This window comes from Sus scrofa, chromosome 6, assembly GCF_000003025.6.
Source record: "Sus scrofa isolate TJ Tabasco breed Duroc chromosome 6, Sscrofa11.1, whole genome shotgun sequence".
Lineage (NCBI taxonomy): Eukaryota > Metazoa > Chordata > Mammalia > Artiodactyla > Suidae > Sus > Sus scrofa.
The window spans coordinates 96,551,460-96,563,674 of record NC_010448.4 but is presented as its reverse complement, the minus strand read 5'-3'; the positions used below and the strand labels follow the sequence as shown (position 1 = coordinate 96,563,674).

The following is a 12,215-nucleotide window of genomic DNA, read 5'->3' as shown; positions in this document are numbered from 1 at the left end:
CTTACCCCGCCTGGGTGCCTGCTGCGCATGCGCTCTGCTCAGGGCGTGGCCTTGTGATCCCTGAGCACAGACCAGGGGACCAGATGGGGCAGCTCTCCCCCGCCTCCAGCACAGCTTGTGGGGGGCCTGCATTGCCACCGTGTTGGCCACGTGGGTAGCTGCATCTTCAGCGTGGCTGGGGGGGCAGGCGGGGCGAAAACCTTGGAGATGGTGTGTGCAGAGGACCCAGCAGGTAGGCGGGCCAGCAGGTGGCCACCCAGGTGTCTGAGCTTGGCCCATATGGGTCTCTCCGCAGGACTGGTCGGAGGTTCCCAGGGGAGTTGATGCCAGCAGTATCATGGAACAGGTTGCTGGCACATGGTGCCTGAAAACACCTCTGTGTACCCTTTCCCATTTGCTCTTGGCTGATACATGCCGAGCTGACAGACTGGTTTCATCTGACCTGGCGTGTTCCTTCAGTGGGATGATTAAGTGCCAGAATCTTCTAGTTGCAACACAGGGCCCTTCTGGACATAATACAGCATCATTTCAAGGGTAGGTAATGTTTACAGTTGGATGGCTTGGTTGAATGATTGTATTTCAGTGACTTTGGCTATTAAGATAAATTTTGCATCCTTACAGAACTTAGCTTTTTTTTTTTATTTATTTTTTTTTAATGGCTACAGCCTCAGCCTATGGAAATTCTGAGGCTAGGGATTGAATCTGAGCTGCAGCTGTGGCAACGCCAGATGCTTAACTCATTGCGCTAAGCCAGAATTTAACTGATGCCTCTGTAGTGATCGGAGCTGCTGCAGTCAGATTCTCTTTCTTTGAAATCCTTCTTTGATCCTACTTGTGTGTCAATATGAGAACCATAGTCTTTTACTTCTAAGCTAGAGGTCCTGGGATTAAAATTTTTTTTTTCATCTGAAGAGTGATGTAAAAATAATAAATATTGTATGTGTGTGTGTGTATATGTATATATACACATGCAGTCATAACTACATATGTAGTAAATTTTGTCCAGAATGAAGTTGGGTGTTCCGAGGACTGGAGTGTTTGTTATTTGATGAAACTCTTAGTCATTGCTTGGTAATATGAATGCTCCCCCTTTTACTGTTGTCATTCCTATACTGGATTTTAAGATTTGGGCACATTTATGTGCCTGAAGGAACAGCTTCCACGGTGTCCTTGGCTGTGGATGGGCCGCCTCACCTTGGCCGCCCAGCGTTGGGCTCACACCTGGGCTTGACGCCCAGGGACTTGCTGTCTGAGGTGCAGACACACCACCTCCGGGTTTTGAGGAAGGTTTTGCTGTAAAAGGTGGCTTTCATCTGCTGCTTCCAGCCCTTGTGCCTGGCCGTGCCCCTGGGAGGCTGTGTGACCTTGGGAAGGTCAGTGTGCCTTACCCTGAAACAGCCATTTGCCTGCCTCCGTGGTCTTGAAGGGGATGCAGACCACATGGGAGCCCCTCGCCCCACCCCCAGTGTACGCTTGATGGAAGGGCAGCTGTTTTGGCAGTCTGGGCACAGGGAGCGGCTAGCAAGGAAGTCCAGGTGGAGAGCTGAGCCCATCAAGGGAGACTACGTGTCTGGGTGAGTGGGGTGAGAAGCTGGACCTGCAGCTCTGATGGCCTCGTGCCCCCTTCCCTCTTCCTCTGTCCACAGTCTTACGGGGCCCTCAGCCTGTGCCGGCCAACCCAGGAGGGCTTCGGGGAGAGGCTGGTTTTGGGCCGAGAGGCGGCTGGGGAGCAGTTTGTGTGCAGGCAACAGGGAGCGGGGTCTCTGTCTGTGGCTTCTCCAAGCCGTGTGTGCTGGGGTGAGAAGGCACAGGCCACCGCCTTAGACCTGTGTGTGTAGCGTGCAGTGTCGCCATAGTCACGTGTGTCATGCATAAGTAAGTGCATGGGGCCGAGCTTGGGGGTGTGAACATGTGTGCAGGACAGGGTGAGGGGACACACGTGGGCCTGAGATGCGAGTGGTCCTGGAGGTGAGGTTGGATGGGGCACAGAGACCCCGATGTGGCGTGTTGGTGTGTGAGAGCTGCCGCTCCATGTGCCATGTCTCCCCACTTGGCTGCCCTGGCTCTCAGCCCCTTTTCCTGAGTGTCCAGGCTGTGTTGGGGCAAGGGGTGAATTCTGACATGGTTTAGGGAATGTGAAATGCCGGGCGGATGACTTTGTCAATCAAGAACTGTCTAGAAGGAGAGATTATTCATTCTGTCTAGTGGGAGTAGTGACGGTTGGTGAGTATTGGCGGAGGTCGCTGTGCTGGTGTGGAGGCTCCGGCTATGCTGGTGTGGAGGCTCCGGTGGTGCTGGGAAGGGGGCACGTGACCTCGAGGTGGGGAGGGAGGAAGGAATGCTGGATGGCTGGGAGCAGAGGCAACTCCAAGGTGAGGCCTGGCCACTAGCTGTTGTCATCCTGGCTCTTCGGTCCTGGCTCAGGGTTGAGGTCAGCCACCTGGTTCTGTCTTGGTGTTTCTGCCCATCTTTGCTGAAAACTGACTCAACCAGCTTATGACTGGGAAGAGGAACTGGTTGTTGGCCCTGGAGTCTCTGACTTGCCCTCACCTCTTCAGTAACTGGTACTTGTCCACATGGCACATGATACCCGTGCAGCTCACGCCAGCAGGCCAGGCTGAGCACTTTGACAAGGTGGCAGTAGCACCTTCAATTTGTAGAACACTTCTAACTTTTTAAAGCACTTCATAGACAGCCCCTAACACGTGGGATTTCATGATCCTTGGCTTTAAGGAACAAATAGTGAAACGTGTGCAGATATGTAAGTGATCCAGATCAGAGGTTATTTTCATGTGCAGGACCTGATGGAAGAGGTGCCTAGCCATTGTCCAGGCCACGTGGCCAGTGGTTTTCTGGGGGGGTCTCTGGGCAGTACCCCGGGGGCATGCTTTTGAGAGGTGAGGGCTAAAGGCAATTTCGCCTTTTCTTTTTCTTTTTCTTTTTTTTTTTTTTTTTTTTTTGCTTTTTGGGGCCGTCCTTGAGGCATATGGAAGTTCCCAGGCCAGGGGTCTAATCGGAGCTACAGCTGCTGTCCTGTGCCACAGCCATAGCAGCACAGGATCTGAGACGCGTCTGTGACCTACACCATGGCTCGTGGCAACACCGGATCCTTAACCCACTGAGTGAGGCCAGGGATCGAACCCACAACCTCATGGTTCCTAGTCAGATTCGCTTCCACTGCACCACGATGGGAAATCCCTAAAGGCGACTTTGAAAGTACAAAGGTTGAAACAGCTCCTTGTGGGCTGGCCAGTGGGCATTTCCCCACAGTTGGTGGAGGCGTTGCAGGGCAGATGCGGGCTTGCCTTCCCTGTTGTTAGAGGACCGTTTGCTGGTGGCTTGTGGTGGCGCCTATACCTCAGCAAACCTGGAGTGTTGCCTGCTCAGCAAACCTAGTCGTGGTGGAGCGGGCGTCCAGCTGTGTGTCCGTGTCCTTCAACCCTGGCTCCTCTTCCCCAGTGGTTTGGCTGTTACAGTGCGAGTTCACCACAGTTCTGTCTCCCCGCTTCTAGCAGAATGTTTTTGTGCGGTGTTGGGGCCGTGTTGGGTAGCCGGATACTCAACACAGCCCAGGCCTCCCAGTGGACCCCTCAGCCCTCCTCCCCCCTCCACTGCAGCTCCTCTTCCCGCTCATTTCACCCCTTCTGTGGGTGCCACGTGTCCCACCCCCTTCTTGGACCCCAGGCAGAAGTCACGCTTGCTCTGAAGTTTTCTGCTCCCTCCTCCTCGGAGCCCAGAGGTGCTGCATCTCCCTGGGTCTCGTGCCACCCAAGGTGGCCGAGGGGGCAGGGGCTGTGTGTCCTGCCTGGATGCCCACTAAACCATGAAGGCACATTTGGTGTCAAGTTTAGGGCCAAGAAGTGCTTTCTGAACTGCGCAGGGCCGCTTGGAGCTCCTGGGGGTGACCCTGAAGGATAGTGTGCGTGAGACGCCCTTTGTGGCTGAGAAGGGAGCTCGTCTGTGTGCGTTCGGGTGTTTTCTGCTGTTGGACGGAATGATGGCTGGAGAGAAGAGGGAGGCGGTCAGTGGGCCTTCAGCGACCTCAGATGTGACCAGGATGGTGGTGTGGCCAGGAGGTGGGGTCAGCCTCAGAAGGGCCTCCGTGGAGTCTCACCTTCATTTGTCACTTCTGACCCCAGAACCTTCCATCCATGTCGGGAAGCTTAGAATTCTGTTGCCTGCATTGCAGTTGGTTCTGTATTTACACAGAGGCTCTGGCCCCTGACCTTTGACTCCACACTCATGCTTGACTGCCCAGTGGGCATCTCTGAGCCTGTGTCTGAAATCATGTCCTGACCCCTCCCCCTGGCTCCGCCCAGTGATTCGGTCCCACGTCCTGGAACCCTCCTGGACCCCACCTCACTCCACTAACAAAACCTATTTGTTTGGTCTTCAAAATCTTTCCCAAATCTGGTCACTTGTCACCATCACTAGTAGCTGGATATGTCCCTTCCCTGGCTTACACAGGGGTCTTCTGACTGGCCACTCACCTCCGTTCCCCACAGTCTGGTTTCAGCCCGGTGGCCTGAGGTTAGGCTGCTCTGCCCGGCCTGGGGGTCTGGCTGCTGTCCCCAGCGGCTCCTCACTGTCCACTCTACCTCACAGGGCCTTGGGGTGGGTGCTGGGGTCCTCCCAACCCCCCGGGGAATGCATCTGTCTTGCAGGCCTTGGTCATCTGCTGTCTTACCCAGACCCTGCCCTGTCTGGGGGGGAGGCACCAGGTGGAGAGTGTTGGACCAGAGCATGTGCCAGGGCTGAGATGCAGGAGGATGGTCCTGGGAGGCGGGGGTGGGTGCTGGGTCCTGCCGTAGTCGCCAGGGTCAGGCCAGGCCTCTGTGCAAACAGATGGTCCTGCCAGAAAGGCTGAAGCGTAGCTGCAGTCTGGAAAGGATATGGGGTGGGGATCTGGCACAGCTCAGCATCCACACGTCCCCCTCCCCTCACCCCTCAGGTGTTTCCTCATTTACATTAACTTTTTTTTTTTTTTTTTGTCTTTTTGTCTTTTCTGGGGCTGCACCCACAGCATATGGAAGTTCCCAGGCTAGGGATCTAATCAGAACTGTAGCCACTGGCCTACGCCAGAGTCACAGCAACGCCAGATCTGAGCCACATCTGCAACCTACACCACAGCTCATAGCAACACTGGATCCTTAACCCACTGAGCAAGGCCAGGGATTGAACCCACAACCTCATGGTTCCTAGTCAGATTCGTTAACCACTGGGTCACGACAGGAACTCCTACGTTAACTTTTATTATACTGTTTTCCCCCAAAGGGACATGAGAGAAGCGATGGTTTCCTGACCCGCTCTTGCCCTCCATCCCCTCCCCCAATGTAACTCACTGGCCAAAGAAAGTGTGGACGATGAAATAGTATCTGTATTTTTCAAGCAAAGTAATCAAACTGGAAAAGATTGTCAGATTTATTAACTTTATTAAAATCATCATTGTTAGAGATTTTCCATTTAGACAGTTTTTTTTTTTTTTTTTTTTTAATCTTAATCTTGGTTTTTCTTAGCTGTTTTCTTTTGTTCTTGGGATCAGGAAATGTTCAAAATAGTGAAAATTATGATCTGTGAGTCATTTTTCCTTTTTTTTTTTTTTTTTTTGCTTTGCTTTTTAGGGCTGCATCCATGGCACATGGAAGTTCCCAGGCTAGGGGTTGAATCGGACCTGTAGCCCCTGGCCTACACCACAGGCACAGCAACACAGGAGCTAAGCTGCGTCTGCAAACTACACCACAGCTCATGGCAGCACCGGATCCTTAACCCACTGAAGGAGGCCAGGAATGGAACCCGCGTCCTCATGGATACTAGTCAGATTTGTTTCTGCTGAGCCACGATGGGAACTCTAGTTTTACCATCTTTTGAAAGAAGGCCAGGTCCGTGACAGGATTTTGGAGTCTGATCATCCTCCCGGCTCTGACTGTGCTTTTATTCTGGGACTGACTCTGTCTTAAGTGTTATTTGTTGCCTTGGATTTAAAATCCATAAGGATGGGAAAAACTAAGTATTTAATGGAACGAGAGAAAAACCTGAATAAGACAAATTCAGTTAGTGGCGAATAATACAGCAGTTTGTTTCCACTGATGAATTTCAGACCATGTAAAGTATCACCACGCTTCTGGGTCTGCGGGTGGGGTCAGCATCTTGCCATGTCCAGGCACACATCTGTGGTCCTGCCCTGACAAGCGTGGGTGGTTTTCTCAAGGGCCAGGGTCTACCCTGCCTCTGTTAGGAATCTGGGTGGAATGACAGAAAAACAGACTGCGAGGAAATGCTCAAGAACCTTAAAGACACACACATCCAGTGTAGCGCCGAGGGTGATTTTAAAATCCCATGTTTTAATCTTTTCCATACCTCCCACAATGATCATTTTTGTAATGAGAAAATTACCCATGAACTTGATTTTTTCAGGCTGTGGAACAGAAGAAACTCAGTTTCTGGAAAACAATGCGATGTGTCTTCTCAAGCGTTTGGAAGCACAGAGGGAGTTGCTATGGGGATGGTGGGGTTTACTGTGCATGAAGGGTGGTTCCATCTGGCCTCACACCTGCCCGTGTGGCTGCGGACGCAGGCCTTCCTCTGGGATGTGGATGCAGTTACACACAGCAGTTTGTCCTTCTTTGTACATCAACCCTTGGCTTTGATCTCAGAGCATGAACAGGATCTGAACACTTTTTGCGGCCTCTGCCCTCTCGGTGCCTGCGGTCACCTGGGGTTACCTGTGAGGCCGAGTTGCTCACGTTCTGAGGTTCCGTCTTTGCTGGAGGAGCGTGCTGGCTGGGCGCATGGTGTCCTGCTTTGGTCACGGGTGGAGTTAGTTTCTTCTGCATGGGGGCTAGAGGTGCCTTGTCCTCAGGCATATGCTGAGCCAACCTTGGTGAGAGGAAGCTTGTGTGGTTCTGACCTGGGCCTTGGTGGGGACCTAACGCGGGCAGTGACACTCATGTCACATTTGATGGAGAACAAGGCAAAGTGATTGGGACAAGCCCCGGGTTCTTCCGGCTACCGTGCAGGTGGATACGTGCTTGGTCACCCAGCAACCAGCAGGTTGCAGCCAGAGTGTCCTAGAGCCCTGGTAGGGACCCCGTGTAGGCACTATGCCTGCTGTCCATTCAGGCTGCAGTCTTAGGGCCCCCTGGGAAGATGGGGCAATTGTCACTGTTGGGTGTCCGCATTGTGGGGCAAGGCCTGAGCTCCGGAGGTGTGTTGTCCCATGTCCTGCATGTCCATGGGCTCCTCCCCACTCTGCCCTGGTGGTACCCACACTCCCACATGGCCTATGGGCAGGGCAGGAACTGGCCAGCATAGCTTCACTCCTGCTTTGGAGATGAGACATCCCGGCCAGGTGGAGCGAGCATGATGGGAGGAGCAGCTGGAAGACGTTCAGAAAACATAGATTCTGACCCTGAGCATCCTTGTGTCCTGGGCCCCCAGTCCCTTCCTGTAATGGACACTCTTTCTTGACCACCTGGGGGAAACACCGGTCACTCCAGGCCCCTGGCCTCAGTTTCCCCACCAGGATCCCTGTGCCAGCATGTGCCTGCACTGCCCACATGCTATTTTTCTCAACCCATGTAGTTCATTTGTGGGGTTCTGTTTTGTTATGGTTGTGCCCCTTTAACAGATGAGGTAACTGAGGTCTGGAGGCCTTGAGCAACTCGTCGGAGCTCACGGGTTGTTAATTTGAGTCTCCACAGTGAGTGACTGGCATGTAGCCTGGGTCCTTGGAAGCTGGGGTTCCCAGGCTGTTTGGGTTGGAATGGAGCTCCAGGAGTTATTCCTTCTTCCTCTCACTGGACCATGACTTCACAACCACCCTGGAGCTAGGACCTGCTGGGAGGTGTGAACACAACCTCACGGCCCTCATCAGAGGGCGTTGGTCACATTTGCATGCAAGCTCTGGGCTGGAGCCAGAATTTCTGTCACTTTCCAGGACAGAGAGCAGAGGCAGACCTCTGGCCAGTTCACAGCGAGGGCACCGCCTGTCTGCTCTGGAGATACCGCTCTTGGGCTGGTTCCCTGATGCGTCATGTCCTGGAAGTGCCCAGGGAGGACACTGGACTGGCCGCCCCTGCAGCCCTGTCTGTCTGTCGGACTCCTCTGGGCAAGACTGAAGCTTCTTGCTTTGGCTGCTGGTTTTCACACAAAAGGAAGACCTCTGCATCTTTCTTTGTCCACTGAGTTTCTGTGATCAGCTGGGTTATTTCAGGGTTGCTGGGTAGTCGAGAGCAAAGGTGAAAAGAGAGACCTCGAGCTAGCCTGCAGCGTGTGTGTGTGGGGGGGGGGGCATGGAGCCCTGCAGCCAGGTTCCTGTTCTGCTGAAATGTGCACCCAAGTATTGTGCTGCTCAGGGCCCTGGAGAGACTGAGCAGAAAGATGCTAGAGGACTGACACGGCTCTGCTTGGAGTGTGTACATGTGGCTATGTCCCACTGCCCAGCGCAGAAGCTGCCAGGAGCTGCGCTGGGCAGTGAGACAGCGTTATAGGAAAGTCTTCACCCTTTAGTGTGGTCGCAGCACATCGGGCTGGGGATGCCTTGCTGTCCTTGGTGATCCTGGAGGGAATGCGGACCGTTGGTGGCTGGTGGGGCTCCAGTGTGCGCTGTGCACCCCCAGACCTGTGGCGCAGGCCCTCCCCACGCTGTGCTGGGGGGCTGCTCCTAGTGGGCCCAGAAGGGGCTTGCAGGGTATCAGTATTTTTTCAGCTTCACCGTGCTCCAGACGGCCTTGCCCTGTGTTTACAAAGGCTTGTGTTTTGAAAGACCCAACCTAGACCTATTTTGGTGACGGAGACGAGTCACGGGCCTGGCCAGAGAAGGTGCTGTGGGAAGTCAGATTCATTTACGAGCAGAGCAGCAGGGCACCTGGCCTCCTGTGGTCCAGCTCATGGCTCGTCTGTGGATTTGTGAGTTCCACCAGCCTGCTCCTCAGGACTGAGCCCCCAGCAGGCACAGCATCTATTGTCACTCTGGAAAGCAAGTGTTTTTTTGTGTTTTAGTGGAAGGCAGATGCCACATTCGCCTGTATCTGGAGTCTTGGAAGCTTGACTGCCCTATGTTCTCCTACAGATGGACCTGAGAGCTTGTTGGGAGGTCCTAGCAGAGGGCGCAGCTACTCATGCACCCTTGACTGAAGATCGGTCCTTCTGCCTCCAGAAAGGTCCTCTTGGTCTGAGCCTATAGCTCGGGAGGGACGTGCATGGAGTGCTGAAGGAGGAAGGGGGCACTGCCCTGCCAGCTGGGTCAGCAGAATCAGCCCTGCTGCTCAATGGGGACAGGTGTCACAGTGCGATCACCGTTGTATCTGGAAAGGACATTGGTACTTTGAGAATTGAGATGGGGCAGAGATCCCGCCCAGAAACAGAGATGAAGTCCACTCCCTGGTCAGACTGTGTCTCGGGACAGATTTTGGGACCAGAGGGAGTGGCTGGTGGATTCAGGCCCCGAGGTCTTCCTGCCAAGGGCTGCCGTTTGTGGGCCTTGATGGTCAGCCTGCCCACCCTGGCTAACTGATGGGCAGGTGCAGGGCCAGCCCTCTGAACCTGGGTGTCCCTGAAGTCGGTGCAGCCAAGGGCACTTCTTGCAGCTCCCACCACCCTCCCTACAGCCCATTTTCCTCAAGGTGGGGCCCCTGGGAGTCTGGTCCTGGGACGGTACTGAGCACTGCCTATGTTGTGAGCTCGCTCATGGGGCGCCCGGTTGCAGAGGCAACCGCCTGCCTGCACCTGCAGGAGACGGGTGTCTGGAGGCTCCTGCAGCCTTTGCCCTTTGCTGTGCCAGTAGGGCTCAGGCCCATGGTCTAGTTCCGTCTTGCTGGGGAGAAGCTCAGGCCCTTGCCTCCGCCAGAGATTCTGGGCTTGTTCCTCCTTCTGTTTATTTCCTTTTGCTTGCCAGCTTCCTTCCAGGAGGTATTTAAAGATAGCTACAAAATTACATATACTTTTAAAATAATGATAAAAGATTGGGGGTTTTAGGAGAGAGAAAATAGGAGTCTGCACAGGCTTTATTAAATCAGCAAAGTACTTCAGACACGTTGGCTTCCTAGAACCCTTTATTTACAAGCGTCTGGGAAACTCCACTGAAATAGTTTTGTTCAGGATTCTAATATTTCACATTTTACCTGAAAGGAGGAAATTTCAAGTCCCCCCCCAGTGTCACCCTGTGGTCCCTTGCCCTCGAGGGCTGACTGCACTCGGCCTAACCCCAGGGTGGGAGCAAGCCTGATCCCACCCAGCCCAGCCCTGGTAGTCCCTGCTCAGTACCAGAATCACCAGGGAGGGTCTAGGTAAGACAGACCACGTGCTGGTCAGTTTTGGGACCACCTGCAGTTTTGGCTGAATTTAGCCTCGCAGGAAGTACCACCACCCCGATTTAATACTCACTCAGGACTTTGCCAAATGCTTGCTGCATGGACAGCATTGTGACCCTCGCTTTCCAGATGTGGAAGCTGAGACCAGGCTGAGTCCACCAGCTGGAGGTGCTGGAATTGCCCCCAGTGCACGTGCTGGTCCTGCCAGCCCTTCTGTCTTGCTTTGCAGAACTCCCAGCAGGCACAGTGCTGAAGGCAGGCCTCCCAGGTCCCCTGCCTCCTACAGGGCGAGGGGATGAGCCCTGATGGCGTGCGTGCGTGGGCTGCAGGGCCTGTGCCTGGTGGCATGTTCCCTGTGTGTCACCCCAGTCTCCCTCCTGAAGCTCCTGAAAGCAGTGTGGGTGAGAACCCAACCTGAACCTTCCCTGCTTTCTGCCAGTTTCCAGGAAAAATGCTCCAAACGCGAGGGGCCTGCAGTACTCGCTCCAGAGCCTCGCCCTGCTCTCAGTTCAGCTTTCTTGCTCAGCGTGAGCCCCTCCAGGTCTGGGTAACTCCGCTCTGTGGTGTGGTTGTAGGAGACAGACTGCAGCTTGGTGAAGCAGGAGCAGCACAGCCTGGCTTCTGAGCCCACCATCCCTAGCAGCAGGACTGCTGTGTCACCCTGGAGACTGGAGGACTGAGGACCCAGCCCTGGGCCTCCGGGGGCTCCTTCTTCCCAGGAGCATCTTCCTTGTGCTTTTTAGGTGTGACCTAGTAACTGTTTGTTGGGTGGATGAACCACCAGCCTAATAAATCAGTTTGCGGGTTTAACTGCTACACGGGCATCACGCCAGGCTGGTAACAGCCGAGCATGCACAGGGTTGACCCAACGTGTGGTCCTGCTCATGGCCCGGCGTCTGCAGGAAGCTGGCGCTTTTCTTACTGATCTTCAAGGCAGGTTTGTGCTTGTAGCAGCACTCAACTCTGGTGACCAAAGGAGGCAAGTTGAGAAGAATGTGACTCTTTTTTTGGTTCCGTGGGAATAGGGTGTCTGAAGGGGACTTGGGTCTTCCAGTGAGAAATGGTGCATGTTGCATGTCTCCTTGTGTTGGAATAAGTCTGCTGCCGTGAATAAGGTTTTGAGAGCGGCCCATCACTGCTGAAGTTCAGATGCGGGCATGCGTTTGCTTCCCACCCACCCTCAGTTGTGTGCTGTGTTGGGAACCCAGGCAGTGCCCCAGCTCTGTGCTGACTGGTGGGCTGGCCTCGGGGCCTTTGACACCCACCATGCGCTTGTGTAGGCCCTGCCGATATTGCCATCATGGGCAGAAACCCACACAGTCCTGGGGTGGATGCCTGTGGGAACCTGGTGGGTCCCAGGGCATCAGGACAGGGGTGACTCGGGCCGGCTTCTGCACTCAGTCATCTGAAGCAGCAGGAGGTCATTGCAGGGAGATCCTATCACACAGGAGTGTGAGTCACACTGTCCTCCTGTGACCTGGTCCACACTGCTGGGGGAGGGGGAGCCTTGGGCGATCTGAGGCCTGTGGCAAGTCCCTGAGTTACATGGGGTGAGAAGCCGTGACGCCACTGGCCGGGATAGGAGCCAGGCTCACGTGAGATCTGGAAGCCACCGCCTCCTGTTTTCCCTGTGGCCACAGGTGTGCGTGGGGGTCTGCATGGGATGGGGTGGTCTCCTGCGGTTGTGTCTGTGTAGTCTTGTCAGGCTTTTCTTCTGCTTACTTTGTATCTTGGCATTTTGTTCATTTTCCAGACCGCTGCCTGGGGCACTAGCAGACGTATGCTGGGGGTGGGGCGATGATGAAGGGGAGCTGTGCAGTCAGGGTCTGGGGTCCAGGGTCCCAGCCTGGGAGCTCCTGGCCACCACCTCTCCTGGCCTGGACCCCATCCTGGGGGGTACCCTCT

At 54.5% G+C, this 12,215-nt stretch overlaps 1 protein-coding gene across 8 annotated transcripts in view; it reads left to right on the top strand.

The window, feature by feature from the left end:
• LDLRAD4 (low density lipoprotein receptor class A domain containing 4) overlaps positions 1–12,215 on the top strand; it is a 176,513-nt gene that overhangs the window by 14,488 nt on the left and 149,810 nt on the right. The window contains exon 1 of one of the 8 annotated variants that reach the window (XM_021096016.1): positions 209–232. The exons of the other annotated variants lie outside the window; for them this stretch is intronic. The gene's annotated coding sequence lies outside the window, so the exon portion shown is untranslated. Of the gene's footprint in view, positions 1–208; positions 233–12,215 lie in introns of those variants that run through there. 8 annotated transcript variants of the gene reach the window in all.